Here is a 13647-nt window from a genome sequence, read left to right as displayed (position 1 = left end):
CGGCTGATTTCTCGGCATGAAACGTGATGTTTTAAACAGGTAGAGGACATATTTTTTTCTCATGGCACAATTCAAACGGATCACGAAATAAAATTTTCCGTCCCGTTCATTTGAATGGCGAGTTTTTCAGAGTTGAGGTCCCATGGTGACCGTTAATTCCTGCTTCCGCTTAGGCTCTCTATTATAAGTCAATGAGGAAACTACATTACACGTCAGGCGCTGTCTGCTGCACAGGCGTCAAAGCACGCGGGTGTGACACGTCCAGTTGATAGGTGCGCACGTAATATGACACGATTGTACCGGCATACACACACACACACACATATGCAGAGGTCAGGTCAAATCACACTTACAGTATGTTGTAAAATGTATTCATGTTATCACACACACATGCATGTTGGGACCCCTCCTTTCCTTCTCAGAGACTCAGAGATGAAATGTTCCATCATGCTGTGGGTTTTGGTCTCAGTGAAGTTGGAGGATGACGGTGTTAGAAAATCCTCCTCAGACTTTCTGGTTCAGACCAGTCACCCTCAGTGATTTGACAGAAGACCCCCCCCCTCCACCCTTGAAGTAGGATAGGACCACAGTTGTCGTCACCCAAACATTAGTGTCATCAAACAAAAGCAGCTCCTCGCCTGAGTCAGCAGCCTTCGCTTCCCAGCAGGAGGAAGGGGAGGGATGGAGGGAAGAAAGGCAGAGGAAGAAGAGGAAACTGCTGTCTTGATTTTGATAACCAGCTAACAAAACCGCTGAACCTTTCATCTGGGGACCTTGGCGGGGCGGAGTAATGTGCCTCTGCTGCGTGCGCCGGTGCTTCTCCATCCCGTTTCCTGCTTCCCTAAGACAGTCACACAGAGACGCTAATCCATCTTCATCTGTTACGGCTACAGCGCCATGTGCAAACCACAGCCTCTGTGGGGAAATACATGAAGTGCACGCACACACACACACACACACACACACACACACACACACACACACACACACACACACACACACACACACACACACACACACTTAGTTGTTTCTGTGAGTTTGCTGAGCCAGTGTAAATTAGTTAAAAAGGTCCTTTTGCATTTTGCGAAGCTGGGAACCTGAGTGACCCTCCCTCCCTTCCTCCAACAGTAATCCTGAGTCTTATGAAACGATAAGTCACCATCATCTAAATTTCAGGATCAGTTATGATTGCTGATTAAGCTACAAGGGGAGAGAAAAAAGGGAAATTAATATGATTGAAGTTGAAAATGATTCGGGGGCTTTGAGACATGAGGCATTACAGAGATTACACAATCTGAAATTAGTCACTTAGACGTTTAACCAGGAAGCTGTACCCTGCTCATATACTGGAAACCTTTAATCATCGTCACACACAACTGTAGCCATGATATCCAGTGAACATAGGGTGGAGGAGGATGGGGGTGTGCGGTCCACAGTGCTTTAATGTTCTTCCTGCACCTGTGCAACTAATCAAGTTAATTGGTCGACCTGAGTGATTAATTGGCCATTTGGCACCTAGAACGATTCAGTGCACATTTAGGTCAGTTTTCTGCAGGGCAAGTTCAACCAATAAGTGATTCAATAATAATTTTCATTCACTGTTGCTGTGGGAGTACAAGTGGACTGATTCGTCAGCTGTCAATTACGTCATAACCTAGTATGTGTACATTTGTGTCATTTCCTGCCTGAAGCTCAAAATAGACATTTATTTCAATTCACACCTTGGTGGTTTTGAACTCTTTATAGATGACAAATTTTAGTTGTTGGACATCTGGATCTGAAGTTATTAAAGAAACAAACTGAGTAAAGGTGAGGGATGTCCAGTGTGCACTGAAGAGAGTTGGATCAACATTGACTTTGACATTGACTCTCAGATCAGAATTGAATTCTCAATCTACTTTCTCAATCTTCACATCATTGTGTCACTTGTGCACATCAAAAAAGCAGTTTCTAAATTCTTTGAACAAGTTGCAAATGCTTTGGTACATGCATGCAAATGATTATGTAAAATGATCTGCTGTTTCCTACATTATCAATTGCTTCTGTCGTGTTGATCAAAATTAATTATAATGGGTCCCTGTTGAATAGTCTCACCCCCCATTAGTTCTTGTTCAAAATGGTTGAACAAGTTGTCATTATATGTCAAGCATATTTCAATGCATTTCCATTAGACCTTTTTCTAAATCTGTCCTGAATTGGTAAATTGCTCCCAGTGTTTGAACGCGTTCAACGCCAGAGTCCGTTTAGTAGGGGTGTCAACAATAATCGATTCGGCGATGCATTGCAATGCGGGACATGCACGATTCCGCATCGATGCGGCAACGTGCCATAATCGATTATGTCACTGTTTATTTTTTGGCCTCAAATAAAGTTGTTAAGTTTCAATTACCTCCGGGGGCATTTCCGGAGCAACGACATGCGCAGCCTGTAGCCGCTAAGTGGCAGCACCAGCAGTAGCAGTGTTGCCGCTGACTTTCTTTTTCCTTATTTTTATTTTTTTTCACCCGCGGTCGGGTTGAAAATTAATAAATTAACGCTCATGAGTCCGGTCGTGTCGGGTCCGAGATTCAACAAGCCGGTCGGGTTTTACCGTCCGTTACTACATGCAGTATGCCCGTTATCACCAATAAACACAGTAGAGGAGGGTGAGTGACTTGAGCTCAGGCTGTGTAAGGGGGGGGGGGGCTGCCGTGCCGTGTAAAAAACAACAACAACTAAAAGTGTCACGACTTCCTGTATCTGGCCCTTCAAAATAAAAGCCCCATAGTCTTTCATATAGTTCAGTCATATTGATTTTGAGTTTATATTGACAAGACACGGCTCCAAAGGTTTGTTTGTTTTTTCCTGCGACCAATCCAATGAAATTTTTGTCGGCTAATTTTTGGGGGCAGCCCTAGAAGTGATTTATGTTTTTTTTTTCAGGTTTGATCCAATACCCTGTACCATTCAATTTTATTTTATTTAATGACATTTATGTCAAAGATACAGGAGAGTGATAATACACACACAGCAGCCGATAAAATCTGTTGTTCAATATCTCATGACTGATGAAAAATTTGCCGTGTTGTGTGCAGTAGAATTTTGATGCATTGCAATGCATCGCAATGCATCGTAGAATCGAATCGAATCGTTACCTGCTGAATCGTAATCAAATTGAATCGTGAGGGCAGTGCCAATGCACACCCCTACCGTTTAGAATCAGCTACTTATCGCTGGTCGGCTGATGCAATTTTCTTCTCATACATTTCTGTAATGTCACAGTGCATTACAGTAAATTCAGCATCCATGGACTTCAATGGGGAAACAGAGAATTGTTGTTGTTTTTTTTCACTCCAGTGAATCTAGATATTCATTGGATAAATTCTGCAACTTTGTCCCTCCCATGGACCCATGGCCTTACAACATCACCTGATCCAAACATGACAAATATGTAGGTTGTATTTTCTTCTTTCTTTCCCCTATTTTTCCATGACTTTTATCTAATACCAAATGGCAGACCAACTAGAGACAAATGGAGATGTATGGACAGGAAATGTGCTTTTGTGAGCCTGGTGGTTAAAAGCCACTTCAGCTGTGAGGCAGGGTAGTTCACCACACATTTGTCTGTCAGAGCTGAATTGCTCTGCATTAAAAAAAACTGCCTCCATCAGTTTTTCTGTCAATGTTTCAGTGAGCAGCAGCAGAGTCTGGCCATGTGGAGCCAACGCCTGCGTGTGTGTTACACTGGATTTCAGGTATAAATAGTGACTTATTCTTAATGGAGCCTGAATGTTTGCATAGAGGAAGACAATGAGACAGAGAACGGACATTTTAGAGGAAAGGTCAGATTGTTTATGCCTCTGCAGACCTTGCTCACATCAGCCTATTGTTGTATCTTATGTTGACAATTTCAACCTCATACAAACATCCAAATTGGCTAGTGGCAAAACTACAAACAAACAAACTTTTCATTTTTTCATCGTCCCTCCCCACTCAGGAGGCCAAAGTACTTCTCCAGCATCTACTCACTCTGTCCAGTCCACAGCTGATGAAGAAATGACTGTAAAGAGAAGATGCTACTTTCTAGTGTGAAAGCACCATTTTCATAGCCTGACAAGCCAGACTATATCATTAACATGTCTAGTCTGGCAACGACCGGTAGACCTCGGCTCAATCCAGGGGGCGGGATGAAGGCTGTCTTTCAAACTGCCTCTGCACCAATAGGGTAGCGCTACGACCAATCAGAGTAAAGAACAGGGTGACGTTAGCCTGACAAGCCAATTAAAATGTATGTCGTCATCGCGTGAAGCCCGCCCAACAACTCTCTAAACAGATAGAGCGCTGTGATTGATGAACACAAACGGTGTTCGAGACTCAAAAAGTTCCTATGGCTCGTTTCTAGACCCACCTACGGAGCAAATAGATTTGCTGCCGCTAGGGTGCAGCTAGATTTCTAGGCTACCATTTTCAGCTTTCAAAATAAAAGTTGTTAATTTTCTTTTCACCTGTTTTTTGTCATTTTAATGTGGTTTCAGTCTAAAATCTGAAATCTGTTGCGAGGACAGCTGCCTGTATGTATGTGTATGTGCTTCTGCAAGATCATTTGTTCACCATGGCAACATACAAGCTCCAGTGATCAATTAGAAAGTCAAATGAGTAGAAACAGAGGTATTATGAATTGAGCATTCAATAACTGATATTTATAACAGTTATTACATTCAGATTCATTGATAATTTGGTTATTTCATGTTTTGTTTTTTTCAGTTAAATGACCTGTTGGCCTCACATGGCCTTGTGTATATCCACTTTGTGGGCCCAGAAACATGAACTCGAGCATGTAATCTATGGTTCATCACATCGGCCTCTTTCCTCTGGAAATCAGCATTCAGCCAGCGTCTGGCTGCAGGGGGGAAATGTGGAGCAATGTAAACTGGTAAACTTGTAATTGTCTTCAGCTGCCAATCAGAGCCGAACACTGAAGCAGGCTGTGTAATAACTCCATCATTAGAGGCCTGTTTTCTCCTCATCGCAGACCCTGCTCTTCCTGATTTCACCACATTTAGACAATTATTCATCATCTTCTGTGCACAAAGCGTCAAATTGCGAACAGCTCCATTGCACAGATTAGTTTTTCATGTGAAACATGAAATATTTTATGCAACATGAAGAGTCCAGAACTGTGTCTTTATGCTGAGAGTATAATTGTGTCCTCCTGATACTGCAACACAGATGGAGAACATGATCTGTGGTTACATGTCGGGAGACGTGGAGACATTATGATGTAATGAAATTAATTCTACAGAGGCAAAACAAAATCATTACATTAAGTCACAAGTAAGTCTTGTGTCTTTGCTCTCAAGCCCAGACTCATGTCTAAAGCTCTAAACTTTGAATTTCATGTCCAGAACAAGTTATTAACACTCATCACAAAATGAGACACTATTTGAAAATAATAATAATCTATTAAAGTTACAATAATGAATACCTTCAGATTCAATTCATGAGGCTCAAATCCAAGTGATTGGTGTTTAAGTCCAGGTTGTATGTCTGTCACAGGTGGGAATATGTTTTTTTGCTTAATCTATTATTTGCATGTTTTGATTATGATTATGACTTTGATGTGCTTTTACTTTTATCTGTCTTGCTTGTGGTGTGTTGTTGCTTGGTTTGCGTTTTGTTTTCCTTATTCATACCTGGGATCAAGCAAATTGATGAGACTGAGACACACCTTTGGCAAACCGCTGTGGCTTGGGATTGGTGGGGAGGATGCACACTGTTGTAGTGTAAAGGAGGTCTTTGAGAGAGTGTGAGTTGTTCTGTGTTAGACGCCCTGAGCCTGAGAGCAGTTTATGTTTTGTGCCCCCGCAGCAGTAGCCGAGGGAGGATCCAGCACGGCACAGCAGGGCCGGAACAGAGGAGCCGAAGGCCGCAGGACCCCCTTCCGCATCCTACCATAGGCCTTGAACTTGAGTAGCCCCTCTCCCCCCTTTTTGTAAAATACCGGACTGTTTACTGACATTTTTAAGTAACGGCTGCTGACACTGCTTTTTAAAAGAGACATTTTAATTGCAAGTAATACAACTTTACAAGTACCTGTAATTGTCCTGTGCCTTTCTCAATGGTGGTAACTGCTGGTAAAATAGGACCACACACTACCGTGATCAACTGTACAAATGTACACAACAGTCTCCAAATGTGTGTTTACTGGATATGTTCAAGTTTGTCTTCATTATAATGTCATGAATCACATCTGGAAATAAATTGATAAGTGAATCAAGTCTCTTCATACTACATTGATTATTGATAGACTGATAGCCTAACTTAGCCTATGTGAGAAAAAAAGTGGGGAAGAAAAAGGGGAGGAAAGAGAAGTGCAATTGTCCATGTTTGTCCAGTCTGTAAGCTTCAGATAAAGAGTAGAAACTCAGGGTTAGGGGTAGGGTTAGACTGACAAATGAATTTCACTTAAATATAATGGAATTTTATCGCAAACCACAGGAACAGACTGAGATTCCAGCAGGAAGTGGATCATCATGGAAACGCCCCGGCAGTCTGAACACCGTTGAAGTCCATAAAAATGGAGCTTGAGAATGGAACATCTTCATTTTTGTTTTGCTTGACCGAGTGCATTGGAGTGCTGCACATGCAAAGGATTGCAAAGGATTCAGTCTGTTTACTGTCACTGACGTCTTCCACCACCATGCTTACCCTGTGCAGACTGGGAGATGGGAAACATTTTACACTTGTGAGGAACATGTTTTCATCAGATTAGTTCCTTGAGGTGAAACTTCATACAAAAAAACAGCTCTGCTTAGTTTGTCGCTGTGAATGTGTCCATTCAAACTGTTGGATAATGTGTTTTTCTTTGTGCCTATACTATGTTTTGGTCCAAACTGCCTTTGTCTAAAAACCTCTTGCTGTTGTCAAGGCTGAACACAGGAAGAAAGAGAGAAGTGAAAGCAAAATTCAAAAGATGTTCAGCTTCTCTTCATGGCAAACATCTGGGTCTGACCACATTTCATTGAACACCTTTAATTGGATGAGGCCAGGGCCGGTGACTGGGTCAGAGCTGTGGCAGATGCATCTGCTCCTTTGTACCTGGGTCAGTGCGTCTGAATGAAGAGAACAGCTGTGGGCGAGTGAGAGGACAGTGGTGGGAGATTGAAGAAAATGTGACAGCAGAAATATTTTCCAGTGGGGACACTTTTGGAAACTATGGAAGCCCATTTCCGCCACATGAGAAAAAAAATTATGAGCTACTAAGTCAATTATGAGATAGCTAAGTCGAAATTATGAGATACTAAGTCATAATTATGAGATACTAAGTCGAAATTATGAGATACTAAGTCATAATTATGAAATACTATGAGATACTAAGTCGAAATTATGAGATACTAAGTCATAATTATGAGATACTAAGTCGAAATTATGAGATAGTAAGTCAAAATTATGAGATAGCTAAGTCATAATTATGAGATACTAAGTCATAATTATGAGATACTAAGTCGAAATTATGAGATACTAAGTCGAAATTATGAGATAGGTAAGTCATAATTATGAGATAGCTAAGTCATAATTATGAGATACTAAGTCAAAATTATGAGATAGCTAAGTCATAATTATGAGATAAGTCACGGAGCACAGCTGTCCTCGGTGTTAAAGTCTGTTACTTCATCACAAGAAGCGTAGGCCTACACTATTCTTACTGTTTAACCCTGCTGGGTTACAAACTTTATTAAGCGTGTAACGCCCGGTTACATTCAGCTCGGTCCGGTCAAGTGGTGTCACTTCAAAACATGTCCGTGTGTCACACTGAACTAAACAAAGGTTCCTAACAATAATTCTGTTACACTCGGTAGCAGGATACGGTACCACGGACTGTAACTGGAGTTAGAGACCTATTTATCTGAACGGATTAAAAAACATTAATGCTTAAGGAACAGTGCTGTTTTAGCCATGCTAGGCAGGACAAGCCCCATAGCTCCACAGCTGGATGAAGAACTTTCACAGTGAGGAAATACAGTGAAGAGGTGGGTAAAACTCCGTGGTGCTTTTGGGTCGGCAGTGGGAGGCTGTTATGATGCGACAGCGAGGCCACACAGTGTGTGAGAGGAGCACCGGAGGACCGCCACCGTTAACCGGCAGCTCTCTCTTTTTAATCAAGATGCTCGGAGCGAACTTTTGGACCACATGCTGTCGGTTCGTCTGCGGTGCATTCACAGCCCATCCGAGAGCGTTTTATTCATGTTCATCCAGCTTCTGGGACACTGGACTGGACACTGTTATTCCTTAGTGACTAGGGCTGCCACAAACGATTATTTTGATAGTCGACTAGTCACCGACTATTTTTTTCGATTAGTCGACTAATCGGATCATACGTAAATTGAATGCAAAACATACAGCTTATCGCACCAGCATGCAGCTGCTCTTATATACCATCATTAGCTTTCAGCTTGAAGTGTTTAAGGTATATGCTAACTAAAAATAAAGACAATTAAGATGATAGTTCATTAAACATTTAATGAAATATGCAGCTTTAACTGTAGCATAAAGTGCAAACAGCTGAGTAAAATAAGGATAAGGCACTGGCCTAAACAACACCAAAATAAATACTTAAGGTTTTTTGTCTTTCCTTCATTTGTCTCTGGCATTAAACAGCTACATTTAAATAAAATGAGGTGGACACCTGAAACTAAGGAATTATTCACAATAATAAAGTTTTGGTAGGCTTATCATTCAAATATAACTTGCTCAGTGTAAATAATAGTCGTTCTGTTAAAAAAAATCGAATAGTTTATAAGACATGGTCTTGTCTGAAAAAAATTAAATGTTCCCTTTTTACTGTCACAGAAGGAGAAACATGGAAAGACTCCACCAGAAAGTTCTGTGTGAAACTCTGTCAAATGAAAACAAGTGAAACTGAGGTGCAGCTAGTTTTACGCCGGGAGAGAAGACTTGCTCGTTAAGCGCTCATTACGTGACCAGGACGCTGTGACCGGACGCGGTAACGCTCTAGTTCTCCAACACGACTCTCAAAGTCCGCGATTTTATTTTTAAATGAGGAACGGCTGTTTTTCAGTCCGTGACTTAAAACGGTGGAGCCTGGTAGCGCTGCTCATTTAAAATGACAGACGAGAGAGAGAGAGAGAGGGAGAGAGAGAGGGAGAGGGAGAGGGAGAGGAGCGGTGGCGGCGGCGGGGGCGGGGCTACACCGGTGCCGCTTGATGAGGGACAAGACCGGTAGAGAGAGAAAAGAGAGAGACCACCTATGTGTACTGAGTGAGTGAGTGCATATGCATGTGTGTGTGTGATGCGCGGCTGCGGCGGCGGGTGCGTGTGTGGAAGGTGCGGCAGCAGTTTTGAGAGAAAAACAAAATTAAAAAAACAAACAAACAACGACGCATCGACTATTAAATTAGTTGTCGACGATTTTAATAGTCGACGTAGTCGTGACTAGTCGACTAATCGTGGCAGCCCTATTAGTGACCCTAGGACGTACAGGACGTGTGATGCGGATCCATAGGTGGCTGCAGCGCACTGTTCAATATGTTTACATGTGTGACACTAGTCACTCAAACCATAATGCAGCAGGTAACATCAGGCGGTCCTCCGGTGTTCCTCTCACACACTGTGTGACCACACAGTCCAGTGTCCAGTGTCCCAGAAGCTGGGTGATCTAATAAAACGCTCTCGGGCGGGCTGTGAATGCACCGCAGACAAACCGACAGCATAGTCCAAAAGTTCGCTCCGAGCATCACTGATTAAAACGAGAGAGCCGTCTGACGTGCTAACGGTGGCGGTCCTCCAGTGCTCCACGTGGCCTCGCTATCATAGCAGCCTCCCACAGCCGACCCACCACCACGGAGTTTTATCCACCTCTTCATTGTATTTCCTCACTGTGAAAGTTCTTCATCCAGCTGTGGAGCTATGCTGCTAGTCCTGTCTGGCTAGATGACAGCACTGTTCCCGTGTCCTCCTTGAGCATTAATATGTTTTAATCCGTTCAGATAGGTCTCCAACTCCAGTTACAGTCCGTGTGGTATCTGTCCTCACTGTTTTAATTATACGTGAACCGGAATTTGAAAATCCATAGCCATCCTGCTATGAGCCATATGAGCTCCTCTGTGCCCCTTGTTTTGATTTAGGCTATCTCATAATTTCGACTTAGTATCTCATAATTATGACTTAGTATCTCATAATTTTGACTTAGTATCTCATAATTATGACTTAGCTATCTCATAATTATGACTTAGTATCTCATAATTTCGACTTAGTATCTCGTAATTATGACTTAGTATCTCATAATTTCGATTTAGTATCTCATAATTTTGACTTAGTATCTCATAATTATGACTTAGGATCTCATAATTTCGACTTAGTATCTCATAATTTTGACTTAGTATCTCATAATTATGACTTGGCTATCTCATAATTTCGACTTAGTATCTCATAATTTTGACTAAGTATCTCATAATTATGACTTAGCTATCTCATAATTTCGACTTAGTATCTCATAATTTCGACTTAGTATCTCATAATTATGACTTAGTATCTCATAATTTCGATTTAGTATCTCATAATTTTGACTTAGTATCTCATAATTATGACTTAGGATCTCATAATTTCGACTTAGTATCTCATAATTTTGACTTAGTATCTCATAATTATGACTTGGCTATCTCATAATTTCGACTTAGTATCTCATAATTTTGACTAAGTATCTCATAATTATGACTTAGCTATCTCATAATTTCGACTATGTATCTCATAATTTTGATTTAGTATCTCATAATTATGACTTAGCTATCTCATAATTTCGACTTAGCTATCTCATAATTATGACTTAGTAGCTCATAATTTTTTTTCTCAAGTGGCGGGAATGGGCTTCCATAGAAAACCTATGGATGTATTATTTAAAAACACATCCTCCTGAACAAATAGCTGCTCTTCCACACCCACTGAGACTAGCAGGAGGGCTGAAGGGACAGGTAAATATTTGTAGTGTGTAGTAGTTAAAGCAGAAGTAAGTGGTCCGGTCGTTTTCGCTAATGCTGCGTTCCAGGCAGGCTTTTGAAATCGTAAATTACAGCTTCAAGTCACAACTTACGACTTTGTAGCGTTCCAGGCAACCCACTCGTGTTTTTCCGACCTGTTTTACCTGTGAAAGTCACTATAACAGCCACTCGTAACTTCAGACCGGTGAACTCGTACCAGATTGAACTGGTACCACTTCATGGTCGGAAAAATACGAGTTTCCTTGAACGCACCATAACAGTCCTCGCCCCTACGTCGCCACATTCACGGCGTCCCTTGGCTGCACACACAGCCCTGCATGCCGTTCTCTCTCCTCATTGGATAAAAACTGTAGGATACGATAAATGTTTTCTCCTCGGCTCAGAGCAGAGCAGAGTGACTGACAGACCCGTGTTTCAGTCCAAACACTCTATGTAAGTGATTGCTGTCGGAAGATATAACTATTTAAGACTTATATTAACACAAATATATCACTTACTTCTGCTTTAAACACAGAAAAACCTAGAGATAATTGATGAGTATCACTGTTTTGAATGCAGGTGTGACTATAGACCTGGAGCAGCTCCACACATTAGACTAATGATCATATTGAGCACGCTCCTTTTATCCACACTTTCCAACAATTTGTATTATTGTTTTTATATTTCAATTACAAATTAGTTACTTATAACTAACCCTAAGTTGCATCAGCACGAATAGACACAAGATGTTGCTATGGTGATCAAAATCAAAGACACTGAGACACAACATTGAAATAGGAAACTGAGGTCTCTATGAGCTTTGTTAGAACATCTATAAACTGACCTGAACTGGCTGTTGCTTTGGAGACAGGTTCAGATGAATGTGTGTGTGACTTCAGCACCCTGGACAGCGCCATGGCTTCATCAATACACAGTAGTTGCAGGTTAAGGCCCTGAGGGCTCAACACACTACACAGCTCAAGAAAACATGCAAGTCATCTTTTTGTGTCACTGGAAACACACTTCTGTTGTGGTTGTGAAACTGTACCAAAACCCATCTGCTCAGAGATGTATTTATGCTTTTCTTTAAAAAAAAAAAAAAGGTTAATATTTCTTCTTTTTAACGCAATTTTTTTTTAGCTTAATTAAAAGTAAAATGTGATTATTGTGTTAAAGACGATGACACTTCAGAAGATGACACATCTCTCCTCCTCCTTCAAAGACACTCACCAGCCCTTCATTACATTTTAAATCTGCTGCTCTTCAGTCTGGAGTTTTTTTCCTGAGACATTTATTAGGTGCTGCTGCTTCCTTCCGTCCCTGTGCTTCCATTTCTTCACTTTATAACTGTGTGTTGTGTGCGCATCGGTGTGGAGGATCAAAAACAACAAACACCACCCCCACTGTTTTTGACACTCACACAAATCACAAACACACACTTTCTTGGCTGGCTTGACACTGAGTTGTTTGTTAGACTCCCTCCTCAAGGCTTTTTCTGGAAACAGGGACTTGCACACATTTCTTCAACCAAAATTGAGTGAAGCAAGAGGGAAAATAAAACCAGTAACCGTTACCTGTTGTAAAATCCAGAAAAAAGACAGAGGCCTCAAGTTGGAAACAGAGCCTAACTATATTTAAATTGCATTAAGTCCCTCACTCTAGCTTTAAAGGGACAACGAGGAGTTTTGGAAAAGCGAAGCGTTTTCACACTACATTTATGAGCCTCCGCGCACACCGTAAAATTCTTTTGACCGGCGCAAGACGGACTCATGTTTTCATTCATCAATAATTAAAGTCAGAGGTTCAAAGAGGTTCACATACTGTCGTAGTTCCGACCATAAACGGCGATTCAGCTACGTTATTCTCATGACTCGTTGCGAAACAAAGTAAAGAAACGCTGGTCGGCTCGACCAGCATCTCCGCCACCACTAATAGTAACAAAATAACGATAGAGACAGAATGATATATTTATCGAAAATGGGCCCATTAACAAGTGTGGGTAGCGGAGATTCATCCACATTAACGTGAGACTTTTTTATAACCGATTAGAAACTCCTCGTTGTCCCTTTTAACTGAGACCTGCATTGTAACTACAATTTGAGGCTTGTTGTTTTAAGGATTTAACAATGCATCACACTTTCAAATCTCAGATTAAATGTTATTACAGAAAGAAAAAAAAAAGTTAAAAAAAAAGAAAAAGAAAAGAAAAAAAAGGCATGCGGTCTACTTTATATTTATAGGAGGAAACTAGTTATAGCATCATCTTCACTGACATTTGTAAAGCTGCAACTCGTGATCCCAGTTTTCCGTATTTTTACAAAGTCTAATGGCGCATTTCCAATAGCGCGCTTCAGCTCGGCTCGGCACGCTATTTGCGTGTTTCCACTAGCACGCAGTACCTGCAACCAGGTACACTTTTGGTATCACCTCAGCCCTGGTTCCAAGCGACAACAGAAATGTTGCTGCTGAAGCCTGTTATTACCAGAGAATTTCTAATATTGAGACTGGCTCTGTTATTACGTGACTTTATGAAGTTTTAATATTTTTTCATGCGAGAAAGTTACTGTTTAGATCCCCAATGTGCGGTTAGTTTATCCAAACGACGGCTGTTTAGAAGTTTGACCCGATGTTTTTCGGAGAAGTGAAGCTCCAGGTCCGAGCAGCGACCGCGACA

The sequence above is a fragment of the Trachurus japonicus genome, chromosome 3 (assembly GCF_045865225.1).
Source record: "Trachurus japonicus isolate A0001 chromosome 3, Traja_1.0".
Lineage (NCBI taxonomy): Eukaryota > Metazoa > Chordata > Actinopteri > Carangiformes > Carangidae > Trachurus > Trachurus japonicus.
The sequence above is the reverse complement of the archived record's forward strand: the minus strand, read 5'-3'. Positions refer to the sequence as shown.